Raw genomic sequence first — 16,422 nt, forward strand, 5'->3', positions numbered from 1 at the left:
GCCTCCCATAAAAGAAACTATCGTTTTGTAGCAATTTATGCTCGATAAAATACATATCTCTCCTGTAACCAGGGGATTACTTAAGGAGGAAAAGTTTCAAGAGCACGGGAAGCGCCTTTTGCAACGGAGACACGCGATTTAATCAAATCTGGCGTAATTAAAGCGATTCCGTAAGAGCAACGAAGAAAGGAGATTCCTGCCCCCGTCCCGAAATAATTACGGACTCAGGTGTCCCGTTGTATTCGCGTCTGCGTTACACCTGTATCCGCTGTTTCTTACCTGAGCAAATATACTCGTTTGTATCGAGGACGAGAGTGGTACCAGTCACAACGGGCCGAAAGAAGAAAGAGAAGACGAGGATGGCTGACGAGGAGACAACGAAGGGAAACGAACGAAGAGGGAACGAAGACGAGAAAAACGTACCGGCCGCGAGACAGACAGAAATCGAAAATCGAAGACAACGAGGGAAGAAAGAAAGGTTGATGAACGAACGAGGAGCGAGAGAAGCCGAAGTACATTTGCTCCGCGGAGGAAGCAGCAACGGAGGCAGTAAGATAATACGAAAGCTCTTAAAGGAGGCAAAAAGCGAATTGCCGTAAATCTTGCCACAGGTGGGGAAGCCGCGGGTGGCGACCCAAGAGAGAGGGGTCATTTAAGCCACGGGCCCCGATTCTCTTCGGCTGTAAACGACTGCGTCCCTTCGTCTCGCCCTTCCGCCTCTCTTCTGACCCCCTTCTTCTTCTCCCACTTCGCCATCGACAGACCCGTACCTCGAACTCTCGTAAAAACCTCACCTCGTCCTTCTGCTAATCGGCAACAAACACATTGTCTTTGTATTGTTGCGTGGCTGCCCTTTTCACCGCTACGGTCCTCGACTACCCTATACTTCTGTCTCCTTTCACGAGGTTTCTTGCCTCCTTCCTCAGCTGCAGCCGATCTCTCCCAGACCCCCTTTTCGCATCTTTCGCAAACCTTTTTCGGTAAATGAACTTAGCTGTTGCCGTTTTCGCCGCTACCGCCACTATGCTCGGTTTGATCGACTCGCGTGATGGAGGGTCGATTGTTTTCGAAAAGGTGATCTTTCAAGGTTTCGCGAGCCAGAAATTGTGGGCTGTTAAGATTTGATAGGCTGATGACCGAGTATTTTGCAACAGGATTTGTTCAGAGTCTGATTGTTACTATCGACGGATTGACAATTTCGATGCAAATTTATGGTTTTGTGAATACGTAAAATATTGTTTAACTCTTCAAATATAATAACGAGTAGTTTACTTTGGACATTTTGTATATGTTCGCGTATTTAATTATATTCGAAAAGTTGTACTTCATTATTGAGAATCGCGGATATGAAATTCACTAGGGAGAATCGATTTGTACTTCGATATAAAAGCTATTGGAAATTTCATACGGAATGATCTTAATCTTCATTGACGATCGGTAATTCGAAGAGAAAAGACATGGCGGCTCCGCGTTCGATTCAATAGCGGCCGACAACATTCAGCGAAACGGACTATTATTCCACGCTGGGAAACTGCGGATATAATTTCGTTCTCCAGTACGACAATGACAACATTTCATCGTGCAAAATATTCATATTCGGGCGCAATTAAATTGTTCGCAGGAAATTTCTGTCATAACATTTACACGGAGTTCACGCTAATTTATTTAATTCCCTTCGAAAGTTACAAACATATATCTGTCCTCTGATTCTACGTTTCCAATTCTGCGTGGATGTATAAAATCAATTTTTCTATTGTAAAAGAACATATACGTTACGAATGTATTTGAACAGCTGTAGAAATACTTTCTGAATATATCATGTGTATTATATATGAAACATTTTGAAATTTCATTAGCATTTCTTCTAGCTTTCGTATGCATTTTCAGATTGCTTTTGAATACCAATACGATCATAACAATCGTGTCTGATTACATCGAAATATTATACATGAAACGTACGATACACGGTGCTCAAATACTTTCATCCGCCACTTGACTGTCAACTGTCCTCACAATATCCTCAACCATCGGATGTTACTACATTTCACTCAATATCCTCGATTCGCTGTGCTCGTAAAACGAGAAACATCGGTAATCTTCGTTCGACGTTCCCTGCAGCTGGACATCCTCGCCACTATCGAACTACGTCGTACCCCGGAATAACGATGGCTGAGAATCAAACGTCACCGAATCCGTCGTCGATCCTTCGTCTCTCCATTTACGAGCCCTTATCATCCTCTTTATCACCCTTCGGACACCGCAACGCATTCTAGGTTACGCGTATACGTACGCGAAGGACAGAGTGCGTAGCACCTGGTGCTCGCGTGGAAGGTGTGGACATGTCACGGTTGGTTCGTAACGACTCTGAGTGCTGCAACCACATACACACGTGCAAACGCACTAAGATACGGACATACACGTGCAAACATAGTGAGATAGAAACACACGTGTACAAACACATTGCAATACAGCCACGTACGTACAAATGCACTGCAATACTGACGCAGACACAAAGATAGAGAGAGAGAGAGAGAGAGAGAGAGAGAGAGAGAGAAAGGACGAAGCAACGAACTGGCTGCCACATGGTTTTCCACGGCGAGGAGGCGAGGGAATGTGTGGAGAACGAGAGAGGACGAGAGAAGGTAGAAGCCCCAGCTAATTAAAACCGCGGATGGTAATTAATTAAGCAGACGTCAGAGGAGATCTTAGGATTCTACGCGCGGCCAGGGGTTCTCCGAGTCCGCACAGACATCAGTGGGAAATCGAAGCTGAACAACGACCAGTGTACAGGGCAAAAACCGTTTCGCCGATCAAACGATAAATAAAACAAACGTTCGCTTGGACATCTGCAGAATGATGCTGGAATCGGTATAAATTACGAATACGATGCGATTTCATAGTTTCCCTTTCTTCCTTTTCGTGAGATGTTCCGTGAAAGATGATCGAGCATTTCCTTTTTTCAAGCGGGGGTAAAATGAGGCGATCAGTGCTTCTCAAAGCAGCATGATTCGAGAGGATGATGTATAGTATTCAGGTAATTTCTTGCTACAAGGTTGCAAGGTCGCTACGGGTTTATCGATTCGTAAATACTCTCATCTTGGAATAATACGAGTTTTTGGTTTTGATTTTTAATGCTTTCCACATTCGATGTGAAATGTTTGAGAATTTTGGCTAATTATGATATTATGAAGTTCATATCAAACCTGTAATTTGGTATCTTTGTTAATAGCAACATTCCAACAATGGTGTTCGAGTAGATACAGCGAGGGACGAAACACAATTGTAAGCGTATGCACGTAGAAATGTCTGAATACATATCTGTGTTCGGAAAAACAGATAGACAGAAATTGTATTTCTGAATGTCGTTTCGCGGGAGTTATGAATATCAAATCAAGAAAGCTGTTTACCAACGATAAATATTGTCTCGCTGAGAGATATTTCCTGGCAGGGACATTAAAAATTCTTCTATTAATATGGAACTAGGAACAACGTTGTTTCTTGTTACCATTGTAACATTGCTATTCTTGTTATTATCTTTGTTATTGCGCTACTTGTTAGTTGCAGTCATGAAATTCTCTTCTTCACAGACCTTCGCCTTGATCGTTTCAAAATTAACATCGCTTCAAAATTTTTTATTATTCGTTAATAGTAGATTGAGAACATCTGTGCATTTATATTTGAGAGACATTCAGATTGGATATAAGAAGCAACAGTGAAATTTTGATTTTGTTTATTGACTATTATGACAACCGCTATCCACTCGTAAGTCATTGAAAGTAGAATCGATTTTAATAAACTTTTTCTAGTCTACAACAATCTAAAATTTGTATTTAAAATTGTTAAGAAATCTGGATCTAAGTATACTTTCAATCGTGACAAAAATCCAAAGATGTACAAAGAGTAGCATTTCTGAATACTCGAGTTATAATATTTCGAAGTTCAGATAAACCTCTGCTTCTATATTCCACTCTTCTATTTGCGTTTATAAATATATCAATTTGCATGAAGGATCATAGTCCAGCCATTACCGCACTTCGACCCAGGAAGTATAAAGAAAACTTATGCATGATTTATACACATCATCACTATGACATCGAGAAGTGTATCGAATCTAATTTCAAATTGCCATTATCTAGAACAATGTTATTAATAAACAAAACGATATTTCGAAGTTAAAACAAACCTCTACTTCTAAGATCCATTCCTCTATTCGTGTTTATAAAGATATAGATTTGCATAAAAATCTGTAATCTAAAGTCAAAGTCACAAGCTATATAAAATAGATTATGCATTATGCATATATTAACTGTATCACCTTAAACATCTATCATACCTAGTTTTTTTTTTTACTGCACTTGTTAGAAATGGAAACAGGAAAAGAAGCAAAATATTCATCTGGCAGTCATCATGCTTTGGTATTTCAATTCCCGTGAAATCGCTACAATGCAATGGCCGGAGTGGCCAACTAATCCGTGGCAATCGAAATTACAGCAATTAAGGTTATTGCTCGGAGCGACGTCGCGCAATCAGTCTTGTTCTTCGCGTTTCAATCCACTTTCTCGCTTTTCCTGATAACGCGCGAGCGCTTCTCTGGCATCTGTTACGAAATGGGAGATCAAGAGTGGCCTCGATAGCGCGATCTTGAGACCACCTCCGTGATTCAAGCGTATCGTATCTGATAAGAAACGAGGTTGGATTCTCTCTCCCTGATGCACACCCTTCGACAATTCTTCGCATTAACGTGGCCACGTCAATCTCGTATACCATTTATATGTATTGACTGCAAGTTAGTGCGAAAACCACTTTGGGAATTGATTCGTAATTTAAAGACATTGAAACGAGACTGTTTATCGATAGCATCGACGATGTTTTACGTAATTTTGGAGATAGTAATTTCTATATATTTTACGAACGACAGATATATATAGCTGAGCAAAGATTTAGAACCATTTCTCTAGTTGCATTCGTGTTGAAGCTGCTACTAATTTTTAATTACTTTTGCTATTAATTTAAAGTTAACGGTAGATTTTTTACTAAGGAAAATTTTAAGATAGAAGGATTGTAAAGAATTACACGACCTTCGATTTTTGAGAGAATTATAGAATTTTCTACTAACTTTGTTATTAATTCGAAATTCATTTTACAGACGTCGATGATAATAATTTCCCTCTGGCCAATAAATTTTTTTTATTGAAAAGTATCACAAGATAGAGGAACTTTAGGAGCTTCATTCCAAGCTCATAAATTCACGTTTTTAGCCAGTAGTACTTGTATATATGTGCGTTTGAATGTACGAAACGACCATCTAAAATTTGGCTAGAAGCTTCTATATCATTGATCTATGTATTACATCTTTACCTCTCGCTATCGAACTACATTTGTAAAATAGCTAACAAGATCTACAACATTATCCAGAAATATATATCACTGCAATTTATCAAAAAAATATATCGAAACACAAAACGCAAGTCGACTAAGTCGAACGCTCTTTTTTTTTTTATAAAAATTTATCTCATTGTTCCTATACAATGAAACCGTTCGTAACATTCGCTCGTACATTAACCGGAGCCCAGTATCATCGTCCTGTAAAAGAGTGAAAAAGAGAGAGAGAAAGAGAGAGAGAATGGTAGATTCGTCGATGAGAACGAATCGATGTAACCGAGGCTAGCAACGTGCGGATGTAAATGAAACGGAACTTCGGAAATTTCATGAGAAAAGTTGAGCAAATTAACTTTTCGACGTCCTTCGATCCGACCAACTTTCGTCGACTGGTTTAGCCTACCTATCCGAAATGGTTCGCGATTCGTCGAAAAATAACCAGCTAGCTGCTGCTGGTCGATTTTCAAATAAGTAGGGAGACACATGCTCGTGCTATAGCTACGGGTTGAAACGTTGTGTACGCGTTAAAGAGGGTGAGGAGAAGGGTGGGCAGGGCGCATCAGCGTTGCGTGTTGCATCCGTGGATAATCTCTGCTTACGCTCGAAAAGCATCTCTGCCAAGTAAACTCTGCATTCCCATTTTACGCTATGATCCATCGTTAGAAAGCAAAGACCGCGGCCGGGGAATTAGCGAAATCCTCTCGAATCAGAGTGGCCCGAGTGCTGCCTGGTCCCTTAGTGCTCCATTAGTATACATAATAAACAATAATCGTGGTACAGTTACACGGGAAATTACCGTCTCCTCTTAGCCACTGGACATATGCCGGACCGACTTCTGCCCGACCTTTGGAGCCATTCTCTTAACCCCGGGGGAATGTCTAAAAGCCAACACGTTCTTATTAGCCTTCTTTCTTTTGCCTAAACTAGATATCCTCATCGTCCAAGAACCTGGAAGCTCTTTTGCATTCTTGTCGCGAGCTGGCGATCGGTGAATGTGTTCTTTATAATGGGACCAGTACGAGCTTGATTTCCAGTCGAAATCGTACTATGGAACCATTATGGTACTTTTTTAACGTTGCAAATCTTAAGATTCTGTGACATAGTAAGGTATTTCAGTTACCTACGCTTCGACATGTTAATATTCAATCTTGAACTTTGCACAGAATAATTAAACTTATTGTAAATTATCAGACATCGTTAGTCTTTGCTATATTAACGAAGTGTAGCGGCACTCGGCAGTAAATCTTCCAACGGTTTCTGTCCCATGGCTTGCTACACAAAGACCCTATCCTTCCGACAAGATGATTGCCAGATGGCGAAACATTTTCATAGCATACTTTCAACTACTTTAAGGACCCTTCTAAGGATTCTAGCTAAGGTCCTTGAAACGAACAAATAGATTTTGTCGTATTATTCCCTAAATTTATTGCCTACTACGAAAAAATGCAGGAAATCTGGTTTTTCTCACATAGGATGCTTCCCGCTAGCAACTTTCTCTTGTGGACGGTTAGCATCTTTCCTCAACCACCAACGTAGAGATTAACCAATTAACAACGACGTTTGCCATATTAAAACCTGTTTAAACCTATGGGATCCAACTATGGGAAACAGCGAGTAATTCCACATAGAAATTCTTCAACGATTTCAATCAAAAACTCTAAGATCCTTAATAGATGCACCCTGGTATGTTACCAACGAAACAATACATCGCGACCTTAAGATACCTACAGTTAAAGAAGAAATATTCAAATTCAATAATAGATATAACATAAGAATTAACAACCACCGAAACCCACTAGTTACTCAGTTACGTGACACGACGGATCAGATCCGCATGTTAAAAAGACATTACCCTCTAGATTTAAACAGCTAAAATCAAACATACGATAATCATTTATTATTCATGTCATAGTACCACGCCAGAATAATTTACTTATAATTCTCAATGGGAATTGATTGTAAGCTACTTCCAACTAAAAAAAAAAAAAAAAAATAACGACGTCCATTTCTCTCACTTTTCTCACGAAGGCTTTCCTTAACGAATCCGATGATCTCGTATCCTTAGACATACCCCATCATAGTTTTCCTCTGGAGCATCATCGTCCTAACTTGTACCACACACTCTGCTCAATCGCTATCGTAACACACCGTCTAGAAGTCGAGTTGTAACCCGAAGTGCGAACCGCTAAGTGTAATCGCGAGCTCTACGTAAAGTGTACACAGCGAGTATTGTTAATAAATATACCGTTAATTATACTCGAGTGTTTCTTCAGCTCCTATCACGACCTATACACATCAGAAGGAATGAGAGAACTTCTGTGTATTTTAGGTCCAGTATATGCTAGATAGAGCAGAATTATTGTATATTCTAAGAACTAATAAAACAAACGACAAAATAATTTCCAGAAAGAAAAAGCTACACAAGGTAATCAATTAGAATAGAAGTTGTACAAACTGTCCTTTCGATGAGTTGAATCCTTTTGATGATTAAACTCCTCGTAAAGCTGTCGATGTGCACGATACGTTTTACCGTTTATCAGGCCACTGATAACGAATTAAATAGGCTGTTCACAAACGTAGATCATTAAGAATGCTTAAAAATTGTCCGTAAGCAAATTTGGTGATTCACAAGACAGATTAACCTAACAGTAAACTTATCTCAATGTACTTTGTTGGTGACTTGTCTGTACAATCTTGCAGAAGAGAAGAATAAATATTTATACCAGTACGTAGATTTACTAGTATTTAGAGAGATCGTAATTGTACAAGTATCGTCAACCATTAACCATACTTTTGTTCATCGGATATTGCGACAAAATAAACACTTTCCTGTAACGCGTCGATTTGAAGAAGTCACTTTGTCAGAGTTCCTGGAAGTCTTCGTTACAATCGGAGAAAAAGACGGAGAAGCTGTGTCAACGTTGCGCGTTAGCTTGTTTAGCTAGCTAGCTGGAGAAGTCGATCGACGAGATAGAAAATACACTGCGCATTATCCAGCGACGAACCTAATCGAGTAGTAGACCGACTCATTCTGATGCACAGGCCACCTGTCGTATAGGTGGCCGGTGTTGGATCTCAATCCGGTCACCCTGTAGACCGTGGCTCCGGGATAAAGTATGGTAACAGAACACCTAAGTAAGAGGTTCGCCGTGTACGAAGCACAGTGTATACGGCGCTCTCTCTTTCTTCGTGTGTAGTCAAGAGGTATATTAGCGTGTGTTGTTTGTACGACGATGAACGTAAAGACGAGAGAGACTCGACGAGGTCCGTGGTCGGATAGAGAACAGGGACGAGAGAGGGATTGAAAAGGAAAGAGAGAAAGATAGGAAACAACCGAGAAAATAAATGAGAAAGAGAAAGAAGAAAAGAGAAGAAGCAAGAGAGAGATGAAAGGTATGAGGGGACGGTCGTTGAAATGGAGAGGAGAAAGGAAGAGAACGTAGAGGGTGGTGGTGTGCGAAAGAGAGAGAAAGGAAGATGCATAATAGACAGAGAGAAAGCGCAGGCGCACGTGAGTATGTTACGGGGATGGCCAGAGGGCAGCTAACGTTTATAATATTAACGCTAATGGACTACCTTATACCTTATATACCATCCGACCCCTCACCAGCCTCCCTTCCCCTTCTCCACGTCTCCAGACACCCTTCTCAGCTCTCGCCAAAGTACGGGATAATATTCATGGATGTATTCGAGCTAATGCTCCAAGGCGTCCCGGAGAAAAGGGAGGAGAGTGCACCAGTGGCTCGTGTCAGATAGAGAAACAACGCGAGATGGTAGTTGTTGGTGCGTTCGAACGAGTGTGAAAGTAACGCGAACATAGACTTCACAGAACCGATATACGCTTCTTTAAAATTGCCTCCTAAATCGGGACAGGTTTTCTCTCCGCACTTGAAATATTCTTCTCGGCATTATACAAGCGAGCAGAGCAGCCAGAAGAGTTGCCCCAAGATCGCTAATGCTCGGCTCCTTTTTCTTTTTTTTCCGCGTCAGGCTTCGATCAATTATTATCTGTCAGGCTGAATTGGAAAGCTTCGAAAATAATTTCCCGATCGTGACACTTTTATGGTCGTATTACCCATCGAGTATTCCTTCTTCCATCACCTTCGTTCGCGCTCCTTTTCTTCCCTCCGTTCTTTCAAGCTAATTGGAAACGACGCGACACGCGTCGTCTCGCGAACCCAGCCGCGCTCCGACCAATCCGATAAATCTCGCGTCGCGCCCCTATTAACGTGGTAATTCGTAAATGGCGCGTCTGAAACGCAAGAAATAATAAAAGCCCCCGTCGCGTCGGGCGCGCGCGGCCGCTCTCCGCCGCCCGCCGGATCCACTCTCCTCATCAATATACGGCAGAGTAATATTCATAATGTAATGGAAGCGGCGTAATGTAAGCTAATGCATCCTGCAATTTCTTGAAAGCATTCGAATAATTCAGCCCGGCCGCCAGTGTATTCCTAATATACTTAAAAATTTCTGCCAAGTATCGAACGGGAATAATCGACGGCAGGACGCCTTTATGAGATTGAAAACGCGTTCGAGTAACTGCACCACATACCCCCCAGCATAGACACACAGGCTCCGGATATCTTATTTCAAAGCGAGATTTTCAATCGTCCAGGCTCTAGCTGTATTACGTAACCGACCAAAGGAAACTATGCGAGCATCCGCGTGCGTGAACTCCGTGGAAGGGTTTAAGCTTCCCCCCTGGGAAAAAACCAATATTCTTCTTCTTCGTGCTTTTGATAGGGAACCATCCTTTTGTTTTATCGTTATTTCAAAGTTGCGCGAAGATCGACGATTTGTTGTTTGCGGAAGTTACTCCTCGGTATTATCGAGCAGTTAGTCAGTCAAGATTCGACCCCGGTTGACTAACAGGAGGGTTAAATTGTCGAGCTTAAAATTAGAAAAGGCAGTTACACAAGAACGTTTCTTGACTCGTTGGCTACGTTCTGTTGGTCATTATAATATAAAAAATATGTTCTAGAGCTGCAAAGTATGAGAACAAATGAAATATTGGTGTGCATGATTTTTCGTTTCAATTTCATGTCAAATATCTTCATAGAACGTTAAAACTCTCGTTTCGTTCGCTAAGTGAGAATAAAACTGAGATACCACAAACTCGAGAATCACACGCTAGGATAGAGTAGGCTTGAGAACGAAATTTTCTTATAAAAAATCGATATTTTCTCTTTACATAACAACGTCCACTTTGGAAATTATCTGTGAATCGGAATTAGCCACCAACTTTCGCCATTTATTTCTTTATCAATATTGAACTTAAGATAAATGCTATCGTGATCAACAGACTAGTAATTAAAATATGACGGATATTACTATCATCGCGAAGGAGGATTTATTCGGTGGCGAGGTAATAGATAAACGTTGTTAGATAAAACAGTCTATACAAATAGGAGGAACGTCGACATCGTCCATTATCGAACGTTCCTCGGCGTCGACGTTTTCCAAAACGTCTCTTCTCGACGATTCATTAAAAATAATGGATATTCATTAAAAATAATGAAACTCCGAATGCGAAATACTGGCTCGATTATTTGTTCGAATCGCACTTAACGCCGTTAAAAGGTTTCGTTATTTTTTCCTCCTACTCTTCGCTTTACTCTTAGCTTTCTTTTTTTCTCCTAACGAAATTCTTCGCGAATCGATCTCTATCCACGCTCCTGGTCTGACTTAGCGCGTACACGCGCGCACAGATTGAAAATTATATTTCTGTCACGGTCGGTGAGTCGCGCTAAACGAAGCAATTCATTTGCGCCCGCCGTAAGTTCGATTCGTTAAATCTGTATCCGAGAGCGAAATTTCGTTTTAATTATCGAAATGAACGAACAGACGGATTGGGAGGGTTTCGAGGGACCGACACGGAACGGTTCGAAAGGAAAAATATCGTCGGATAATTGGATCGTTAAGGACCGAATTTCTCCGCCTTCGCGTTACGACTTTTCAGCTATATCAGGGTATACCTGATAAATTCTATCTTTATCCTGGAAGAATAAAAGTGGCGCATAAACAAGACAGTGATACGTAATTTTCATTGAAAAACCTTTATTTTTCAAATTAAGATGAGAGAATTTGTTCGCTAAAAGCCGATAAAACGTGTTTCATAGCGAGCTTGTCTCTCGTGAGGATCGACCTTTTCGACGTTGAAACTATTTATTCTGCTACCTGGATTAATTTCGTTAAGAGAAATCGTTCCATTCCCCCTTACACTGCTCGACGGTCTATACTGAATAAATTTTTCATTAGCGATTATTAAATCCGCCAAGGAATTTCATTTATCACTCATTCCTCTGTGAAACATTCAATTGGCTTAATGTCAACAAAACATATATTGAAAATACCTTGAGAAAACTATTCAGCGTCCAGCGACGTTGCATTTCACGTGTTTCGCGAATTCATTTTGCGACCGCGATCCCACGCACTCTCTTTGTCCCTGTAATGAAAATTTACGGGTACTTCAGCTATTTCCTAATTACGACGCTTCCAATAACGTATATCGAGCAGCGGATTCGTTACTGTTTGCCCGTGTTTCACGATTGCCGGATCTGTTTCTCGATTGGATCGGTTTCCATTGCAGTGGCCTTGTTAGACGTTTAATATCGTGAGCCTTGAACTATTGTACCTAGGTTGTAAAGAATACCAGCGATTTCTAATAGAAGCGAGGAAAATTAATTTTCACAAATGCTCCATGTGTATTTGCGTGAAATCTCTTAATAATAATAATCTCTGAACAAAGTCGAATAAAATTTCCAAATAGAAACTATCGTGATGTCGCTATCATCATTCGTCTTTCTTCTCTTAAAGGGAACCGCCTTTACAGATAAAACTTGAAAAATCTTCGGAAGAGTACGGGAGAAAAAAGATTGTCTTGCAAGTCACTGATTTAACTCTCAAAGCGTGGAGTTGCCTCGCTTCAACTCTAAACTCGTTTCGTTTTGCATCTCGCCAGCGTAATTAATTGAATCTTAACGAAATACAACTTCGGATAAAAAAGAAGGAAAAGGAAAAAGAAATAGTAATCTCGAAGGTGGAGAATATATTACGACGGTAGAGGGGTTGGAAACGATAAAAACAAGTTCACTATCGTATACGAAGAATTACATCGCGCTACCGAACGACCTGCGACGAACATAAACCAGACGATTCTCAACTCTTTCCAACACCGTGCAATTTCAACGGAACCCAATTTCAATATTACAAACGCGAATCGATTACTCCTGTCGCTTTTCTACTCACGTCGCAACGAACCCATCCCGAAGACATACACTTAACTTTTAATCACTATCATATAACTAATTAGCCCCGGTTGGCCAGAAGGGGGTTTTGTATATTAATTTAATTTTCAATCTCACGGGGTAATTCTTGGCGCAACGTTAGTTTTAATCAACCCTTCGCCCCTCGCCCCTCGCACCACCAAAGCACGCAGCCCGTTTCCACGCGAAGAGGACACGAGGGTAGAGGGGGGTACGGGTTATAGACACGGATAGGAGGAGAGCAGAAGAGAGGGGTGGCATGGAAAGGGGTAGAAGGCAGAATGGAGTACACCTACTCAGCTAATAAAAACCGGCAATAAAAACCACCCCTTAGGACCGACGGCTCTCTCGCGCTTTTCACCCCCTTTCTCTCCCTCTTCGCCGCTACTCTTCTGGCCCCCATCCTTTCCCTTCCAACCTCCGTAACCCTCGCGTCCCTCTCTGCTCCTCCACCACTCCACCTCTCTGTCTTTCTCTCTTTCGCCCCCTGTTTCTCTGTCTCCCGCCACAGCAGGTTTATTCACCTGGCCGGGATTAACTTTAATCAAGTATTTACATTTTAATTCGCTGCCATGTACACTCAACCGACCTACAGGTCCTTTACGATAACATCGTCGTTTAATTGCAAACTGCCACTTTCGTACGACAAGACGTCTGCTCTAGCCCGCGTCCAGTCTCGGAGAGAGGAGCACGAAGAAAGGAAAAGACAGCACTATATGCGGGATAATAAGTCGAAGTAGGTGAAACGTGACAGCTGAGACGCTATTGAGAAAAAAGTATGTCTGGCCCGCGGAGCTAAACATTGTAAAAGTCGGTCGTTGTAAATCGAGTCTGGAAAATTGATATTTGACGATCATCGTCGTCATCGCCGTTGTATGGATGATAGTTCGAAGTCTTTGCGTGCGAGAGTCAGTGGAACTGGACGGTTATTGCGTTTCTATGTTCCGTACCGGATACATAGATATTGTTTTATTGTATCTTTCTTTTGTGTCGTTTTAAACGCGACATTTAAATGTACCAAGCTTTTCACACATTATCGAATCGCGGTGATAATCGAGCCTAATCTGACGCAGCGCGAGGCTGCAGCTTATCTTGCGTGACAGCTGTTCTACGTCGCGCGATACGTTTCTAATTGAACTTAATTGGATCCTTTGTTGAATTTCATTTGACGCGAACTCGTCCCACCGCGCGGCAGATGCGCTACGAAATCGAATCGTTGCGCGACTAAAATTAAAAAGCTACTCGCCGTTGTAGCAAACAGCTACTCCATTCCATGACAATTCGTTTCGATACTAAATTACAAATTCTCAAAATTTTACTGTCCATACGTAATAAATTATTAACGCGCAACCTAGTAGACATTTTTATATGTTTTTTTAACGGTCTTTTAAATACAGAAGATATTACAAAATTGTATTTTCAACATAGTTACGTCAAAACTTATATCTATGCGAGAATTTTAGACATTAGACCATTAAATACAAAAGTATTAATAACGTTACATATTAAATATTCAAATTTTTAAATATTCTTATAAACTTACGAGTAGTCTCTCGGAGATAATTTTGACGAATATTCGATAAAGATGAAAACAACGCGCAAAACCTAAAATCTCAGCTGTAACTAAACAGGGAGTACTGTCGATATTTCTCTAACGAAAGAAAAACGAAAGATGTTAAAGGACAATAGCCCTCGTTTTTGGGGTGCAGCAGATACCTGAAACTATTCATGCGCCCAAAGTATTTGGGTCGACCGTTTGACAGGTTGTAGGGGGCTGGTTATGGGTTCCAGGGTGGTCAAGGACCCAAATTTATTATTTTACGATGCTCTCTCCTGCCTACCTGCCTGCCTGACGACTATTTTCGCGCCTTTTCCCCCGACCTCCCCAATTCCGCACGGTACATTTTTACGATCTCATTCAGGTGTCAAACTTTCCAATTAACGAACACGCTACGGGGAACAATGAGTCGGCAGATCCGAGTTTTTGCACGTTCACGATCGTTCTGGCTTGAACGGACGGAAACAGATCCTAAAGTTGTTTTTTCGCGGCCCGGTTCCTGCCTGAATCCTGTTCTCCCGATCGGACCGTTCAACCCGTTTTTGAATAATAACGAGAGAACCTGTTATACTTTTTGGAACAATGATTGTCATATACAGACACGGTTAATTGAATTTATTAGCAACAGTACGAAGGAATGTCGGTATAATAACATTTAATTGGAAATTTTGAGAACGAATCACGCTGGGTCGATAAATTCTATTCACTTTTTATTCAGTTTTTAAACTTTACAGACGTCCAACTACAGTCAAGTAGTCTCTTAAATCATTTGATAACTTTATTTATTAACCCACTGCGTTATATGGATTAACGTAATAGTTAAAGTTCGATTTCATTATCGCAAATAGCTTCAATAATTCTCTATTTACGACAATCGAATTGCCCTAAATTTGTGCACGAACTGTAGCACGAAACAACGCAACTCGCAGTTGGCAAACCCGAAATAACATCCACGATGATATTATAAGCGTGGAAATACTTTATAACCGTCTTGCATTTACGCCAGAGTAAATTATGTTATCGATAGTATGTACGTCGCGATAATGGCAACTCGTCTAAAATACTCTTTCTCAACTAGTTGCACCGAATCATTTTCAGATATAGTTATTACCAAGCTAGCTACGATATACCTACATCTGTAATAACGGAACAATCTTTCTTTCAAAATACATTTTCTAGTGGATGTAATATTCGAGTAGCAGTGGAAATCGATCTTTGCCTTAAATTCTTTGTCTTTATTTAACTCTTATTCTTTATTTAAATTGTCTATCAAAGTTGATTTCAAACAAGTAAAATGTACCATAGCTCCTAAACGAAGATGTACTTTTTGACGCATCTTCGTTCCATTTACTACAGTGAGTAGCACACTATATAGCGAATAATCCTTCGTAACGTATCCTACAAACGATGATTTTAGAACGTAGCAACAGCATGGTTACAATCGGTGTTACAAAATAATAGTCAATTTTTCTTCCATTCGATTCAGCTGATTTCCTACACCGAACCTTCTTTCGTCTTTCCTTACCTCGAAAATACCTCGTTCGTCCTATATTCTGCATAGATGCCAGGCCAACGAGAATACAAACGACGCGAAGGAACGCGAAAAATAAAGGTCGGCATTAACCGGTCCCGAGTCTCGATAAAGCAACGATTCTTTCTGCAGTTTAACTCCTTGGCCATCGCGTATTCTCTCTCCTTTGCTTTCCGTGTTACTTTCCAGAGATTAATGGCGCGCCAGATAGAAGCAATTTCGGGACTTCGCTGACAAACAGAGGCCCCGCGCGAATTTTCTGGCGATTTCGCTGGAGCACGAGGCTTCGCTGTAAATGGTTGAGCGACGCCCCGAAAAAACGCCGACAACCACGGAGAAACGATCGAATCGGTTCGTGCGCTACGTGTGTGGCGAAAAGGATCTGCACTGCTGGCCAGTCCAGAAATCGTAAGCTCGCCACGCTCGATAAGGAGCCAATTACATTTTAGCCGATGCTATCTGTTCGCCAGCAGGCGCGATAGCGGCGGCAAACTAATTGGCCGCGCCAGAAAGGAGATACACCGGCGATAGCCGCGTGAATTACAGAAAAGAAGATAGATAGAGAGAGAAAACAAGGGCGAACTTTAGGGTAGGACACCCCTGGTGCCATACACGGGCAACCTAGTAAGAGGTTAGGTTGGACGATTTGCAGCGTAGAAATCTCGAATATAAGCGTCCCTCTTTCTTCC

General features: G+C 41.2%; 1 protein-coding gene across 2 annotated transcripts in view; it reads right to left on the reverse strand.

Annotated features, from left to right (window-relative positions):
• The window catches only part of LOC117157804 (uncharacterized), a 187,530-nt gene that overhangs the window by 152,304 nt on the left and 18,804 nt on the right, over positions 1 to 16,422 (reverse strand). The window lies entirely within an intron of this gene.

This window comes from Bombus vancouverensis, chromosome 10, assembly GCF_051014615.1.
Source record: "Bombus vancouverensis nearcticus chromosome 10, iyBomVanc1_principal, whole genome shotgun sequence".
NCBI lineage: Eukaryota > Metazoa > Arthropoda > Insecta > Hymenoptera > Apidae > Bombus > Bombus vancouverensis.